A 17625-nucleotide genomic window follows, 5' to 3' on the forward strand; every position below is an offset into this window, starting at 1 on the left:
GTTGAAACTTGTTGGCCATTGAACTGCTTCATCTCCTGTTGGACAGCTTTCAAGGCATCCATGGCATCACTATCACGTTTCACGTGAGCTTGCTGCTGCATATAGGATGTAAATGACTGAAAGAGATGCTTCATGACATTGTCATCTGTCATCTCTTCTTGCGAGTCTCCCATCTTGGTGAAAATTGACACAGCGCTTTCACGTCGGGTTCACCAGAAATGTCGTAGAGTTCGTGCAAGAGCTGCAGAACACGGGGTTCAAGGTACAGCAAGGAATGAGGCTAACAAGAAGATCTAAATAACTCAATATTTGATGCCAAAGATTACTATATTTCTTGTCAAGTAAATTACAAGAGGTCCATGTTCAGAAAAATCTATAGTATCTCATAACCAGCTTTGCATTTAGGTGTTCAAGAACAGTTTTGCCATTGGCACATAGGCTTGATGAGTTCTATTGGGCAGCAATCCCTGTGATCAATTCTCAGAAATCCATACAGTGCCAATACAACGAAGTTCTGTGAGCAACTGGTATAACATAATAAAACTGCATTCACTGCAAAACTGTGGTATCAAAGTACAACTAGTACAACTGAGCCATCGGCCATACTTCAATTTGGTCATTAATTGCTTCAATTTTCCCTCTAGTGCATGAACCAGAGTACACCCAATCAATCTTCACACTGATACATTCTCTTGCAAGAACATAGTTCTCTGAAAAATGTAGCTTTGCATCAACAAGTTTCAGTTTAGAAACTTCAAAACTGTATTCAGCAGCAAACCTGACTGACTCTTCTGTATATAATGACTCAAAAGTATTGGTAGCTTTTCAAAAGCTATGATTTTCTGTTCCACAAAAGCAGCAATTTTTAAACTGGTTTCCATCAAGGTGATTCCTGCAGTTGGCTTAATCAACTTCATTGACAGTTTCATCCAGATAGAATGTGGCTAGTAGATCAAGTGACAACAACTTCCTTCAAGTTACGATCACTCCTCCGGGACTATATTGACAACGGAACTGCCTCTTCCACAAAATTGTCTATTGCGTAACACCCCTCACTGAAAACATGCAGACAGGGCTTGTTTCATCGGCCCACACTACCACCAGTATTGTTGTAGACATGCTCCCATCAGTATTGCTCTTCGAATTCTCATTGACGACTCAGTACACAGCTATGGACCTTCAACAACCTCTGTCCAGGATAGCATTGACCTCTTGCTCGGCTTCATGAATAAACAAGTCCTGGAAGATCCTTTTGAGATAGGCAAGATCTGGCTTATCATCAAAGCGTATCGCATATTAGTAATGGAAATATGTCACAAACTCTGATCCAGGAAAAGACCTGCAGAGCGACGACTCAATAGGAGTTGATGTTTTTCTTGCACAAATCCTCTCTCTTATCTCTGCTGTTTGGTTCCAGCTTTCAAACCCCATCATGGAAGACTTGCTTGCAGAAAATACATCAGCACGTAGCCAGCCAAGGGACTCCAAATCACCATCCCACCTGCTTTGTTCTCTTCCCAATTGTGTGTTAACTTTCTGGTCGATGACATCAACAATGACAACCAGCGCTTATCCCTCTAATAATGGACAGAGTGGAGTCTTTCCACAGTGAGAACGAGAGGAAGATAGCTCGAATTGGTACCGTCCGCGGCTCAAGGCTCACTTCAATTCAGGATCGAGAGGTCCAGTGAAGGCTGATAGCTGTATTGTCCTACCTGTTGTTGAAATCTCAGCAAATCTCGTGTATGCATAGGGAGGACGAAGACATTTTTGCCAGTTGATGATGCCGGAAGAAGGAGAAATGTATGATGACATTGATATTTAGTTTGATCCATCAGACCATTGAACATTGGAAAAGAGAAGCTGACTGAATCATCCGACACCTCCTCTGATCAAGTGACAAGCACCATTGCATGTGGTACCCGAAATTGCCAGAGCCAAAGATAGGCTATGGTGGTCTGGGGAAACAGGGCGTATCCGAGAATAGAGACTGTAGTCTCCGCGCCTCCGTAAATTTCCAAAATTTTCCATGTCAGACGGGCAGACCCCCCCAAATCTCAACATAGCATTGGTAAGGTTATTTTGAGAATGCAAAGCTTTTTATCTTTCCCTCCAACTTTCGAAACAGGAAGCCTAACCCACCTCTTACACTTGTTCTAGACACTTGTCTCTTATCTCCCCCAAGATTGTTTTGACAGAGAGAACAGAACCAATCTCCCTCCGGTATGCAAGATAGACCAGCACATTCTATGTGTTATGCTCCTGGGCATCCATCACAAAGAACAAGATCTCCCCCCATCGCCACATTTCAAATACGGATTTCGTCGAGAACCCCAACCAGCATGAGCTTCAAATGATGAACAGCTAACCACTTCATCACAGCATCCACATCGAATTCCCGAGCCTTCCTTCGATTCCACGATGTCCTGCACTTTTCTTGGAATTCATCATTGTAATTGACAACATAATATTACTCTTTGGCATCAGTTTTTCATATTTTTTTGACACACACAACATGCATACAAACTGAAACACACACAAACACAAACACACAAGTGGAGTATGTACATTGGATGCAGGTACTGAAAGGATGTGAAGATAATGCAGCAATCACACACAATGAAACACACGCGAAAAGATAACACAGATGCACAACAAAAATGGAGGTGTTTACGGATCGGATGTGCAGCAGCACGACTACATCATATGCAATCCCTGAGAGCATGTTGTCTCGATGTCTATTACCAGCTTCTATGGTAGCTTTAAGTTCAGCTAACCTTGTTGACACCTCCTCTATCATTCGAGCTCACCGCCCAATCTCCTCAAATAAGAGACTGTTTCATGTGCAGATTCCAAGGGAATAATTAATTATCTGGTAGGTTTCCATACTTGGCATACATGCCAACTAGAGCATTACAGATAAGTTCCTCTTGCCCCAACCCCCTCTCCAATATACTTTCCACGCAGAACAAAAATGCAAATACAACGACTAAGTATGTACAAAGTAACAAATGTCACACACGCAACTTTTTGTTGGATTCCACACCTCGGATACGCAGCAATACGACATCCACCCCCTTTGATCTTGTGCATGCTCTAGATGGGCCAACTACCCATGATCATTGTTGTCAAGATCCACGAATAGATAAATCTCTTCATTGACTATTTCCGGTATATCATCAAGAATATCTGTCATATCATCTGTCTCTTCTACTGGAGTTTCTTCCTGTTGCCCTTCTCTTGCAAATTCTTCCAACGCATAATCCTCATCATCTCTTTTCTTGAAAATCTTAATTCTTTTTCGTGCAATAGGCACTCTAAGCACTGTCCCATCCAATTCTATCAGCTCATATGTTGCATTGTCAAAGACATGTCTGACTATGTACGGCCCAAACCGAATAGCGTACCTATTTCCATTTGCATCATCTTGACCCACAGCCCAACCTATGCCAATTGGACTGGTGTCACCTGTCAATACAATAGGCCTTCCGCAATTATAATCCGCTTTCCTGAGAGTAGGAGCAATCTGCAATAACTTCTTCAATTTCCGCATGGCTCTAGTGTGGCTCTCATCCCAATAAAATTTCTACCCCTTTTGAAGCAGCTGATATAAACAATCTGCTATGTGTGCAAAATGGGGCATCCAAATCATGTAAAACACACAGGCTCCAATGAATCTCCGTACCTCTGAAGTGGTAGAACAATACTCCGTAATCTTTCCTATAGTATCCACCTTCTCAGGTTAAGGTTTCTTGCCATAATACCCACACATATGTCCAACAATGACAACCTCATTTACTCCAAAATCGGATATTTGCCCTAATAGTGTCAAGTTCACTTCTTCTAACCTAGCCAAAATCTTTTCACAAGCTGAAATATGATCAGCCAACAAAGTATTTGCATCCTTGCTCATTTAGACTCTCATTCTTCTCTTCTTCTGCACACCCCTTAATGGGCACATCATCCAAGAAAGGCATGGTAAGCTGAGGTATATACTCACAAAGGACCTTATGCATGGCATTCATCATATGTGCAACAGAATTAGTGGCACCTTGAGGCAAGGTACACATCCTGACAAGCCCAATAGGAGTTCTCATAGTGGTTAGGTCTCTACTTTCCAAGGCCATCTAAAATTGATCATATCCCGAATGCAAATCACCTAAAGAATAGATGGCACGTCCAGCAAATGCTTCTGCAAACGCATCCACAACGGGATCTATACCAACATTCCTGATAGTAACTCTGTTTATTGGATGCATGTCCTATATAAATCGAAGAGTACCATTCTTCTTTGGAACCGTAAACCACCTATTTGAGTATGGTGCAGATGACGGCTTTAGGATTCCTATCCTGATTTTCTCATTCAACAAATCAACTAACTTTGGCAGGTGTGCCCTAGGCACTGGAATAGGTCTAAGGTTCCATGGAATATGAGGAATAGTAAAGATCACCATAGGGGCAACAATATCTGGATTCACATATCCAATCTCATGCGAGAAAAAAGCAAATCCCCTTCCATGTCGCTCAAGCATATCTTGAAAGCATTGTTTCTCTGAGGGTAGCAAGAAATCACCATTTCCAATTTTTAATTCAACAAGAGTCTCTGCTCAAAATTTATGGCCTATATGCTCTGGATTCCTCAAAATTGGCTACTTGGCAGCCCTCTCTATTTGCTGATCACTATCAGGTGGAAGCGGTCCAGCTACCGGCTTCACCTTCTTATCCAAAGTCTTGTATTTTGTGTCGACCCTGGCTTCATTATGATCCTCTACATTACTCAAATCATGCTGTAAATCAGCAATTTTGCCCTTTGGTGGGCTGAATATCCTCAGCCCTCTGCTCTGTGGACTGCATAGGAATAGTCCTAAACTCTGGATGCTGAAATATTTCAGCAATAAACTCTGTTGGCTGAAAGTTTTCAGCCCTTTGTGTCTCTGAGGCTGATCATAATCAACCGAAAACTCTGTTTGCTGAATTTCTTCAACACTCAACACTTTTTGCTGAGTCACCTCAGCCTCTGACTCTATCTGTGACACAAAATCTAAAATTTCATGAAACATGTCCAGGGACTGCATTGATACATTACTGTGACAACTCTGTATATTAGCTTTCAGCATATTCTCCATCTCTGTCATCGTATCTGCACAAACCATACTATCATATATTCCATCTATATGCTCATCATCCTCTAAAATACCTACATTTTTCAAATTTTTCTCCTTTCTGCATATGTACTACCTGGCAGCTCTAGGCAACTTAGAAATCTTCTGATAACTCATCGAACTATTTGCTGAAATTTCAACAAAATTGGAGGAGAAAACACTGCTGCGAGGAGGCGAGAACTCCAATCTCCTCTGCTCTGTACCACCGTCATCTCACGGGACAGCGGTACCTAATGAAAACCCAAATCCCTCACAGTGGGCAAAGGTGCATCTCGAAGAGTATCCCTGTTTCTAGCATGATTTACACACACAGTAATAAACTGGACTGCTCTCATACCATCTTTACTGCGAATCCGTGCATAAGCAGATCCATCATCCATCACTTTCGTCTCCATGCACATCTCTGTGATGAATGGTTGTCCAAGGATTATGGGGTAAGAGCATGAATCCTGCACAAAGAAATGGAAATCCTCCTCTACATCTCCAATAGAAATCCTGACACTAGGACAGGTAGCATACAAATCACCTGCAGTGTTGTTGGCGGCTCTCATATGCCACCCATGCTTTGCATCCATAGGCCATCTATTACTTTCATAAGCTCCACGAACTATGAGATTAATCTCTGAACCATGATCCACCAAAGCAACATAAGGCACCTATTTCTCTCCAATTTTTACCATTGTTTATGTAGTTGCCCTAGCCCAATGACTCCGCCAAAAGTGACTACGCGGTACCAAGATAGGCTCATCAGTTTCAGCATAATGCATAGGCTGAACCCTCTTCTCTATCTACAGAAAATCAAAAGCATTCTCAACCATAACCTCATCCTCATCCTCATCCAACTCCCCAATCAAAACTCCCTATGTATCAGTAGTAGGCAATGTATGTCTTTTTCTCTTCAGGACTTCTTGGAACTGATCTTGAAACTCTCTTTTCGAGATGGCCAAAACCTCAGAAATAGTAAAAGTCACCTCACTGCCAAGTATCTTATCATTAAAGATTTTCTTCATGTCCATAGATATCTCAATATCGGACATTAATCTAGATCCTAGCTGCTTTCTCTGTCTAGGCTCTTGCCTCTTTTCTTTCTTTTGAGCATCTTCCATTTGTCGTTCTGGCCCTGGTCTCGAAGATGGCCCTGCAGTAGGTGGAGTAACAAACTCACCCTCTCTAGACCTTTTAGCTGCATTTGGATTCTCTTCATCTCTCTTATGCTTCTCCTCAACAAGTACATCTACTCCCTGAGACTTAGCCGAGTAGGCATAAATAGTGTAACTGTCAATAGGCGAATCCCAACTTGTCTCAGATCTGATGCTAGAACCTGTCCTTGCTAATATTTAACCCAAAATTTCATTTTTTGCCCTTCTTTTCCCTGTTTCATCCTATTATACAACAGCAAAAAACCTTACTACGTGCTCCAATGTTTTACTACTATCCTACCTAAATGCAAGAAAAAATCATAAGGGAAATACTTATACTACTCCAACATGCTTTTCCAAGTCCAAAAACCAAAAACCTGCTTGCTAAGGAGATCGAATACCTCTTCAAACTCCCTCGCTTCCTACCTATCTACCTCAAGCACTAGTTCGGGAAAAACCCTACTTCAATGCTCAATTCGAAGCACACAAGCGCTCAAGGCTTGAATCTGTTGGTCCCGACAATGGAACCAAAATGTAGCGGGGATCAATCGCCAAGACCCATGGACCGCTTATTTCTTCAAGCGTTCCAAGCTGAGCACTAATGGCTACCTCTCACATAGTCGATGGGCCATCCATCTCTACGGGTGTAGTGAGCTTCCCTCCATGCCCGATCAAGCTACCTCCTCTCCCGAGCACTCCAGTAGCTCCACGATCCTCAAGCTCCATTGCCGCAAGCAAGACAAGAGAAGAGAAGAGAAGAAGATGGAGAGCTTCTCCTCCCCGGTCCCTCACCCTCACACACTCACTCCCTCACACTCTCACACTCCCTCTCTCAAGCACAAGCTCAAGCAAGCAAGAACAACAAGAAGAAGAAGAAGAAGAGAGCCACTTTTGGCCACACATCAAAATGAGCTTCTCATTCACTTTTCAACTTTATATACAAAACCCTAAATCCCTTTTGGGTGGTCATCCCCTTATCCCCTTTTTTATATGGCCGGCTGTGACCTAGGCCCTTTTTCCCGTTGTCCTCATGTCTTCCTAGCTTCCTTTCTACCGCCCATCTACCTTTACAAATTGCACTGGTGAGAGCCCGAAACTCTTAAAATAAATCATGGTACGCCACTCTGTGCCTTTTTTAGAAAAGTATTGACTTGTGTTTTTTCTCATTGTGCCTTTCTCCCTGATTTAGGACTTTTCTACACTTCTTATGTTTCCAAATTCTTCTTGGCGCGCCTTCGACTTTTGTTTCACTTTTGCCTTGGCCTTGTCTTCTGCTTTATATTTTTTGGCTTTTCCACCTTGTTTGTTTGAGGGTTAACATTTTCTCTGCTTTCATTGAGTACTTTGTCTTTCTCCACTTGAGCTAGACGTCATGCCAGGGTTTTCACCCTCCTTTCATTGCGAGTTGCCCACTCTTCTACTCTCTTCGTCATCTCCCTGGAGCTCTCCCCCTACCTCTGTGTTAAGGCTGTTATTGTCGAATCCTATTATTTTCACTTGTGAGTGATCACATCCTTCTCCTTTTCCAAGTGCTTGATTTCTCTCTCTAGTCTCTCGTGCTCATCTATCTCTAGGAACACCCTAACTACCTAGTCTTCGACCTCTCAGTGATGCTCCTCATATTCCTTCTCTCTTTTTGCTTCTCTTGCAACAAGCTCCTCCATGCCCAATTGGACTCTCTTTAGCTGAGCTTCCAGGCCCTCTTGCTACATTATTAAGAGTTTGTATTCGCGTTGTAGAGCAACCAGCTCTTCGTTCTCGTCTTCGAGTTGTTGTCTCTAGGTTTTCTCCTTTTCTTCCTTGGTACTGAGCTTTGCCTTTAGCTCACTAACTTCTTTTTGGTACATGGCCACCTGTCGAGTTTTTCCAACTAAAAGGCTACCACCGACTCTTTCTCAGCTTCCAATTTAGCCACTACTATTCTCTTTTCCTCCTTGGCTTTCTCCAGTTGAGAGAGTAGCTCCACGACATACTCGACCTAGTTAGTGAGTGGCGTCACAGCTGTGGGGATGGGAGTTGTGGAAGTTCCCACTTTTTTCTGTTTAGTGTCCTACCTTGACTCGGCATCTGCTATTGCCGGTCTTTTTTGCCCTATAGTCAGGGTTTCCATGCTCTTTGCCTAAGCCAATTCCTTATTAACGAAATATTGCACCCAAGCCATAAGATTAGTGGCATCGACCATGGCTGGGGTGCTCTAGGTGGGCGTTGCTATTGTGGGGGTAGGTACCGTGAGGGGTGGAATCAGGTGGACGGGGGCTTTGCCCTTGCCCTCCTATGATGCGGTTGGCGTGCCTTCAGGTACCTGAGTGCTTGAACCTGGGCCCTCCTCTCTCCTCGAGCTCAAGGTGTCCATCTTGCCTTATTCATCTTGTTGATCCATTGACCTGTGTTTGGCCATTTCAATGTCTTCCTCTTCCTTCTTCTTCAACTCCTCCTTCTGTTCAGTGGCCTTTCTCCTCCTCTCTTCCTCAACTCTTTCCGACTCTTTCTTGGCTTTCTACAAGTTTGCTTCCTCCTTTTTCTTTCTTTCTTCCTCCTACTTTCTCTACGTCGTCTTTTTCTTAGGATTTTGTGATTTTCTTCTACTGGAGTGAGCTTCTTGATCTTCCTTCTCTTCACTAAATGTCCTCTCACTCAATTGTTCTTTATCATGATGAGGAAGTGCCCTGTCAGGTGTTTCATGCGCTCTCTCCTCTCCATCCTATGCCTCTTTTATCGCTTCCTAGATAAGAGTGGTTAAGATTCCTCCATACCCAATGAATGCAGCTTTGGCTAAGGGCTTCTTCCTCTTGGCTCCTTTTGACACTAGGGACTCTCCACCTACCAATCTACTTCCAAGGGCTAGTGTTGTAGTAGATTGGTCAATAGTTTTTTGCACGCATCCATTCCAATCCACCTCATCCAGAAAATGAGCCGCTACGCTCTCTAGCACAGGCACAGTAAACCTGTGCATGATTGAGTTGTACCTTTGACTGGAGAAAAGGGAGTGGATCACCTTGGCCTGCAATTTGACTTCCGAGTCAGGGATGTCCTGGATGCTTATGCCATCGTTCGTCAACACGTTCTACTTTTTCATCCTCGGCATGGCATAAACGTCTCTCTTTTGCCTCTTTTCCACTTTCGGTTCCAATCCCATTACCTTCTCTACCAAGGCCTTACTGAGTGGGACCTACACCTACTTGGTTCCTTCTATGCTCCCCATAATTACTTTCCCACACTCCTTATCGAGGTCATATGTCCTTAAGAATTCCACACACTTAGGGGTGTGGTCAGCTCTTGTCCAAACTTTTCGATGTACTTGACAAGGCTACATTAGTCTACAATCCTCCTGACAGCCTCCTCATTGACCACCACCTCTTCAATGTTGTGAATGCTCCTAAATTTGAGCTAGTTGTAGGCTTGATTTTCAAGGGAGAGGCCGTACTTTGCTCTTTCCTCTTCCATGAAGGGAAGGCGATGGGCTCGGTCTTGCTGCGACATCTTCAACTTCTATCATGAGCCATGGTTTGTCATTAGTGCTTTCCAAAACAGTTACTTGTTGGAAGAAAAAAACTTCATGCTTGCTGAATTGAAATGTTTTTAGTACAAAAATAGACTTCCCTTTTAAGCTTTATTTCAAAGTTTGTGACATTTTCCTCAATCACTAGTTAATGTTTTCCTTCCTTTTCTTAGATGTGGATTGAGGCTTTTAAGGTATGTTTTTCCTTTTCTTATTTCCTTAGGTGTTTGATTTGATTTTGATTCACCTTAACCCTTTATCCCCTCCTCCTCAGAAGCAAGAAGAATCCTTCCTAGGATTGAAGGCTAAAGGGTAGAGGGCATTCAGCACATGGGCATAGTGTTTTACTTTTGAGCCAAGCATAGAAGTTTGGATTATATTCCATATGAGTGTATTGGTCCTTATCGAAAGGTCAAATGCCTACTTGGGTGATGTAAGTAAGGACATTGAGCAAGAAGTCACCAGAGTCTAAGTGACTAGCAATGTGCAGTTCCTCCTCGATGAGGATACAATCTAAATAGGGATATCCCTAAATGTGTTCTTCCATAGGTTGGTCACGAATGGTCGTAAATATCCTATAAGAGGTTGGAGCAACATAAGTTGGGTCATACTCTGATGTTTTGATTGCATGTCATTGCTTAGTATTGATCATGATCTAACATCCTTCGAGCTCCCATTGAATGAGAAGAGCATACCATTTCTTCAAGAAAGGGGTGTCGCTAGCAGCACGTTGTTTCAAGTTCTCTATCTCTTGATCATTGACATAAGCTGTGCACTTGTCATATGGGGTGAAAAGGCGTTGTTTATGTGCTTGTTCACAGGAAACATCGATGGCAATCAACTCCTCAGCTGCCTCGAAAGCCTTGATAAATACAGATTCTGATTCTTCCCAAGAACAAGGGAGTGTCCTTACTTCTGTCATTATAGGCTCATCCAAAAGTCCCAAGTCTAAGCAGTCATAACTTTTAGCGAGTGACATGAAGGTGGCATCTAAGCATCTAAGACAGGCACCCAATGTCAGATGGGAGAGGATCGAGGTGCAGCTGAAGTGCAGTAGACAGTGTGAGAGTGAGAGACAGAGTTGAGCACGACACCCAATGCAATAGTACTGAATAGAGTGTTAGATGAAAGTACAAATGATAACCCTTATACCTTAGGGTTATAAGGGGCTGTTCACACCCGAACACAGTAAGTGCCCGTAAGTGTGCACCACAAGCACATACAAAATAGTACACATAATCTGGGGGAAAAAACCTCTCCTACCGAGAGTAAAAAGTGCCCCAGTGTCCTAGTGATCACCCGCACACTCCCATATGAGCGTAGGCGTAAGTAAGGCGTGTGAGATACCCAACAAACCCCCCTGGAGTGAAGAGTGATCAAGTGTACAAGGATCATCCGCCACCAAAGGGCGTCAAATTCAAAGCATCGCGAAATGCTTCAAATTTGTCTCGTGGAAGAGCTTTGGTGAAGATGTCTGCCACATTGCTGGTGGTAGGACAGTAGACAAGGCTGATATCTCCTGCATGTAGCCTCTCTCTGACAAAGTGGTAGTGAATCTCTATGTGTTTCGTGCGAGCATGAAACACAGGGTTCCGTGCCACTGCAATGGCACTCTGACTGTCAGTATATAAAGGAGTAGGCTCCGTAACAGATACATCCAAATCAGCAAGTAAGCGTCTAAGCCATACGCACTCAACTGCAGTAGTGAAGGCTGCCTTGTACTCAGCTTCACATGACGACGTGGCAACAGTGGATTGTTTCTTGCTAAGCCAAGAAATGCATGACGAGCCAAGAAAGAAACAATTGCCACTAGTGGAGTGACGAGTATCAAAATCACCAGCCCAATCAGAGTCACTGTAAGCATGTAACTGCAGTGGTCCCCCCTTGGCATAAAGCAATCCAAGAGTTCTAGTACCCTGCAAGTAACGAAACACACGCTTCACAGCTTGCCAATGCGACATACGAGGCTGATGCATGTACCTGCTCAAAACTGAAACGGCAAACTGTATGTCTGGCCGAGTGTGGCATAGATAGATGAGACATCCCACTGCTGGAGCATAAGTATGGATATCAAACAAATCACTGTCATCATGTAATGACAGTTTGAGCCCAGGTTCCATGGGTGTACAAACTGGCTTGCAATCCTGTAAGCCAAACTTCTCAAGAAGTTGCCCAATGTACCTTGACTGACATAATCCAATGCCTCTAGCATCATGTACAAACTGGATGCCCAAGTAATAGTGCAAAATACCCAAGTCCGACATGTCAAAAGTTTGCTGTAAATTATTTTTGAATGCTGAAATCTGATCAGCACATGTTCCAGTGAGCAAAAGGTCGTCTACATATAGACACAAAATCAGCATGGATCCCCCCTCTTTATGTACATAAAGGGTAGACTCAGATGGGCTGTTTACAAACCCCTGACTAAGCAAGAAAGCATCTATCTTTGCGTACCAAGCTCGTGGAGCTTGTTTCAAACCATATAGAGCTTTTTTCAGCTTGCATACTAAATTTTCTGAGCCTTCAACTGCAAAACCAATGGGCTGCTGTACATACACTTCTTCCTGAAGTTCCCCATGTAAGAATGCAGTCTTTATATCCAGCTGATGCACTTTCCAATTAAAATGTGCAGCCAAGGCAATCATAGACCGAATGGTCGTCATACGGGAGGTAGGAGCAAAGGTCTCCTCATAGTCAATGCCCTTTTTCTGTGCGTAGCCTTTAGCTACCAGCCGTGCCTTGTACTTATCTATGGATCCATCTGCATTCCTTTTCAATTTGTAGACCCATTTCGTACCAATGGCACGCTTGCCAACTGGCAAAGACACCAAATCCCAAGTATGATTCTTATGAATAGAATCCAATTCAGCTTGCATGGCTGCCATCCAATGCACACTATGTCGTGCATCCTCAAAACATTCAGGCTCCTCATTATCATGAGTACATGCTGCCATAACAAACTCCATGGAATGTGCTGAATCATGCAGTCGAGTTTGCCTTCGAGTACGACCAGCCAAGGGTGTTTCCAAATGACTATCTCTCATAGTCTGCGTGTACCATCTAGGCACCTGTCTTGCTTCCTGACTGTGTACAAGTTCCTGCTGAATTTCAGTTTCAGCAATGTGCTGATTTACTGCATGTTCCATAGGAGCAGCTGGCTGAACATTAGGTTCATTTGCTGAAGTACCAGCTGAATCACCAAATGTGATGGGCAGCAGCCCTTCAAAGACATCACGGGCAGCCTGATATGTATCAAAACCAGCCAAGGATAATTCTGATTTTTCATCAAATACAACATCCCTGCTGACAAAAACCTTCTTGGTCACGGGATCATAGAGTCTGTAGCCTTTTCTTTCGCTGCTATATCCCATAAAGATGCATTTTACAGCCTTGCTGTCCAACTTCTTTCGAAGTACCTGTGGAATATGGGCATATGCAAGACACCCAAAAGTACGGAAGTGGCCAACAGAAGGTTTGCGGCTGTGCCAAGCCTCAAAAGGTGTGACTGTTTTCAAGGCCTTGGTAGGGCATCTGTTCAAAATGTGGCAAGCGCACATGACGGCTTCCATCCAAAAACTATGAGGCAAACTCTTTGCCTTCAGCATACATCTGGCCATCTCCATGAGTGACCGATTTTTCCTCTCTGCTACCCCATTCTGCTGTGGAGTATATGCAGTAGTGTACTGATGGATAATGCCCTTCTGCTGCAAATAAGAATAGTAGTGTACTGATGGATAATGCCCTTCTGCTGCAAATAAGAATTCAGCATAGAGGACATGTATTCCCCCCCTCGGTCCGAACGGAGAGTCTTAATCTTGCAACCAGACTGAGTTTCCACAAGTGCACTGAAAGCCAAAAATGCATCATACACTTCTGACTTCTTTTTCAAACAGTAGACCCAGCACAAACGTGTAAAGTCATCAATAAATGTTACAAAATAGTAACAACCACCCAATGACTGTGTCTGCATGGGCCCACAAACATCCGAATGCACAAGCTGCAATCTGGCTGTTGCTCTAAAAGCAACATCACGGGGAAAAGAGAAACGATGCATTTTCCCCAAAATGCAACCCTCGCATAAATGCTCAGGAGGTCTCTCCAAGAGAGGTAATCCATCCAACATCTGAGTACGCTGTAATAGCATCAAGCTGCCATAGTTTACATGCCCCAAACGAGCATGCCATAACTCTGCCTCTAACATAGCAGGAGTAAGAGTGGATGTCAAATATGCAGACTGATCTACCGAAAGAGCATCCAACTCATATAACCCATGACACAAAGAACCTGTCAAGACCAATGTCATGTGTTCCTTGTCACGGACCATGCAACGGTCATCATCAAAGGTGACCTGCAAACCACAACGTGCCATAGAAGAAATGGAAAGCAGATTCTTCTTAATGCCAGGCACATACAAAGCATCCTGTAGGCGGAGAATAGAGCCATCAATGGCTGTAAGCTGAATCTCCCCAATACCACGAACAGGGTATGATGCATTATTAGCACACTGAACAGACTTCCCAACGGGAGGTGCACCAAGAGAAGCAAACAAATCTCTACGAGATGTGATATGCCGTGAAGCACCACTGTCAAAGAACCAAGTGTCAGCATCTTCTGTAGAGCTAAATGCTCTATCAGCCCAAGAGACATCATAACTGCAAGTGTAAAAACAATAGTCCCTGTCTGCAACAAAGGACGCGGACTCACTGGCAGTGGAAGGAGCTGCAGAAACAGACATCCCTGACTCCTTCTTCTTCTCTTTGGCGATGCGCTTCCTGCACTCAGTGATGTAGTGGCCAGGCTTCTTGCAGTAATGGCATTTTCCTTTCTTGGCTTGCGTGCCCCCCTGTTTCTGACTTGTCTGTGAAGTGTTACTACTACCAGAACTCTGCGAAGCATTTTTCCCTTGGCTGTTTTTACCCTTCTGCCTTGACATAAAAGCCTGCTCAGAGGCTATACCATCCACACCACTGTTCCGTCTAGTTTGCTCTTCCTCTAGAAGCAAACTGACAAGCTGAATGAAAGTGATGGGCTCTTTCGAAATCCTCATAGTGAGGTTCAAGCCAGTATGAAAAGCCAAGTAAGAGGGAGCAAGTGAATTCAATGTCGTAGAAATCAGCTGCGCATCTGAGTAGTACTCATCCACATTCATGAGTTGCTCCCGCAAGTCCTGAATTTTGTTGAGATGATCCTGCATAGAATCACCCTCATTCATCTTTAGAGTCTCTAGCTCTTTCTTCAAGAAAGAGATGCGAGTCTCATTCTTTCCTGCAAACATCTGCTCCAATATCAACCAAGCTTCTTGTGAAGAAGCTGCTGAACGAATATGAGGAATGATAGAACGCTGAACTGCCAATGCAATCAGCGACATAGCCTGTGCATCCCGTGTATCCCAAGTTTTCTGAGCTGCAGTTCTTGGGGGAAGTGGCTGAGCGAGCTGAGGTGGAGGGGGCTGAGGTTGCTCTCTTGCACGTCCTCCTGGAGGAGGAGTAGCGGGAGCCACAACTCCCGGTCGTGCTTCCTCTCCACTGACATAATCCCACAAATTTTTTGCCACTAATACATTCTTCATCATGAAAGACCAAAGGGAATAATTGTTCCCATCCAATCGGTCTTCCTTGGACACATAGGTGAATACATCTCCTCCCTGATTTGCCATTATTTCCCAAAAGGCAATAGAGCAATGTCAATGCAGTACGGGCTGGAAATCTGCAAATTTCCAGAAATTGCAGCAAACACAAGTCTGCAATTAATGTGCAAAGGGTACTCTATCACAAAAACTGTCACTGATGCACGCTTTCCAAGGTGCAATTAGTGCTCAGCAGCACTAAAACATCAAAAGCCCCAAAATTTTCTGCCCAAAATTTCTGTCACAAATGTCTGTTACAAAAGCCCCAAAATGTGCATTCAATGTGTCACAGACAGACACTGCACGCTTCCCAATGTGCAAACAGTGCAGTGCAACACTGTTATGAATAAATCCCCAAAATTTTGCCAAAATCTCTGTCAAAAACAGTCGGTCTGTGACTGTATCAGCAGTTTAAATGCATCTGTCCTCCAAATACACAAAAGCCCCAAAATTTTCTGACCATTCAGTCAGAAATTTGCATGAAATTTACTTTTCCAGTAAATTTGTGCCAACCGCGTGTGAACCGCCGCTTCCAGAATTTTATTCTGGGCTGAAATAATAAAATTTTTGAAAATTTTACCTGGTCGTGCAGCACGTCGCGAGCTGCTGACGTGACAAAGGCAGGCGGGCAGGCGTGAGCAGGTCGTCAGACGGGCTGACCAGACGCGATGGGCAGGCGGGCTGCACGTGGTCAAAAACGGCGGGAGACTGATTGGCGGGCTGCGCGAATCTGAAGCGGGCAGGCAGGTAGCGAGTAGGCGTTGACTCCGCCTGCACGAAACAGGGCCCTGGCGAAGTGGAGCTGCTCGCGAGCTGACGAGCGACTGCTGACGGGCAGCTGCTGACGTGGACGACTGTAGTGAGAAGACGGGCAGCTGCTGACGTGGAGATTGTGAGCTGCGCGCAGGGCTGTACTGGGCAGGTCTAGAGCTGGCGACTCGGGGGCAAGACTGACGGGGACTCCAGGCTGCTGACTGAGGACAGCTCTGATACCAAATGTCAGATGGGAGAGGATCGAGGTGCAGCTGAAGTGCAGTAGACAGTGTGAGAGTGAGAGACAGAGTTGAGCACGACACCCAATGCAATAGTACTGAATAGAGTGTTAGATGAAAGTACAAATGATAACCCTTATACCTTAGGGTTATAAGGGGCTGTTCACACCCGAACACAGTAAGTGCCCGTAAGTGTGCACCACAAGCACATACAAAATAGTACACATAATCTGGGGGAAAAAACCTCTCCTACCGAGAGTAAAAAGTGCCCCAGTGTCCTAGTGATCACCCGCACACTCCCATATGAGCCTAGGCGTAAGTAAGGCGTGTGAGATACCCAACACCCAAGTCATCCCCTGTGTTCTCCACTAAGTCTAGGGCTACAATCAGAATCGACCATTGCTCATAAGAGGGTCGAAGGCCAGCATGGGGTTGGGGTTTGATAGAACTAGAGAGTTTAGCAGTTGATGGTGGCCCCTTTGGTTGTTCATGAGCTTGTGGTTGGGTCTTTTGTACAATAGGCTGGGGTTGTGGCTACGAACAGTGCACTGTGACACTCGATTGATGTTCCATGAGCTATAGGACTAGTCATCGTATGAGTGTGAGTGGTAGGCTATGGTTTCGGCCTATAGATTCGCTTAGTCTTCATTGGTTTGTGTGTTGGTGATTTGGAATTCTTTGAATCTAGAGGCATTCATAGCCTTGGCCTTGGAAGTGGCATGTGGGTTTGTGTGGTCAAGTTTGAGGGCAGCATTTGATTAGTGCCTTCAAGTTGGGCCGTTTTGGCCTTAGGAATCCATATCCATGAGTTACTCTCATAATAGCCTTGCACTTGAAATAGGGTCTTAGGGACTGACCGTACGTCGATGTTGTCTATAGTTGTGTTTTGGACTTTTAGGGCACGAGATGGGGTTCTTAGCCTTGCGAGGTTGTGAGTGTCTGCTCCCAGGTGACAGTCCTTGCAGTTTAGGCATCCATTGAAGGTTTAGCTTACGGGCCTTAGCTTTGACTTCAATGATTTGCTGGTCTTGAGGCTTGGTGGGTTGTGATGAAGCATTGCTCCCCTCCTTAGACTTGGCAGTAGGTTTCTCTATCAGTGGCTTTGCGGACTTGGAAGGAGTCACGTAGCCTAGTGAAGGTTGTAACTATGCAGATATTGCCCATGGCTAGGTGGATACTCTATGACTTGTAGTCAAAATTGCAATGA

Source organism: Lygodium microphyllum, chromosome 21 (genome assembly GCF_053477565.2).
Source record: "Lygodium microphyllum isolate KBCC chromosome 21, Lygodium_microphyllum_v1.1.10, whole genome shotgun sequence".
Lineage (NCBI taxonomy): Eukaryota > Viridiplantae > Streptophyta > Polypodiopsida > Schizaeales > Lygodiaceae > Lygodium > Lygodium microphyllum.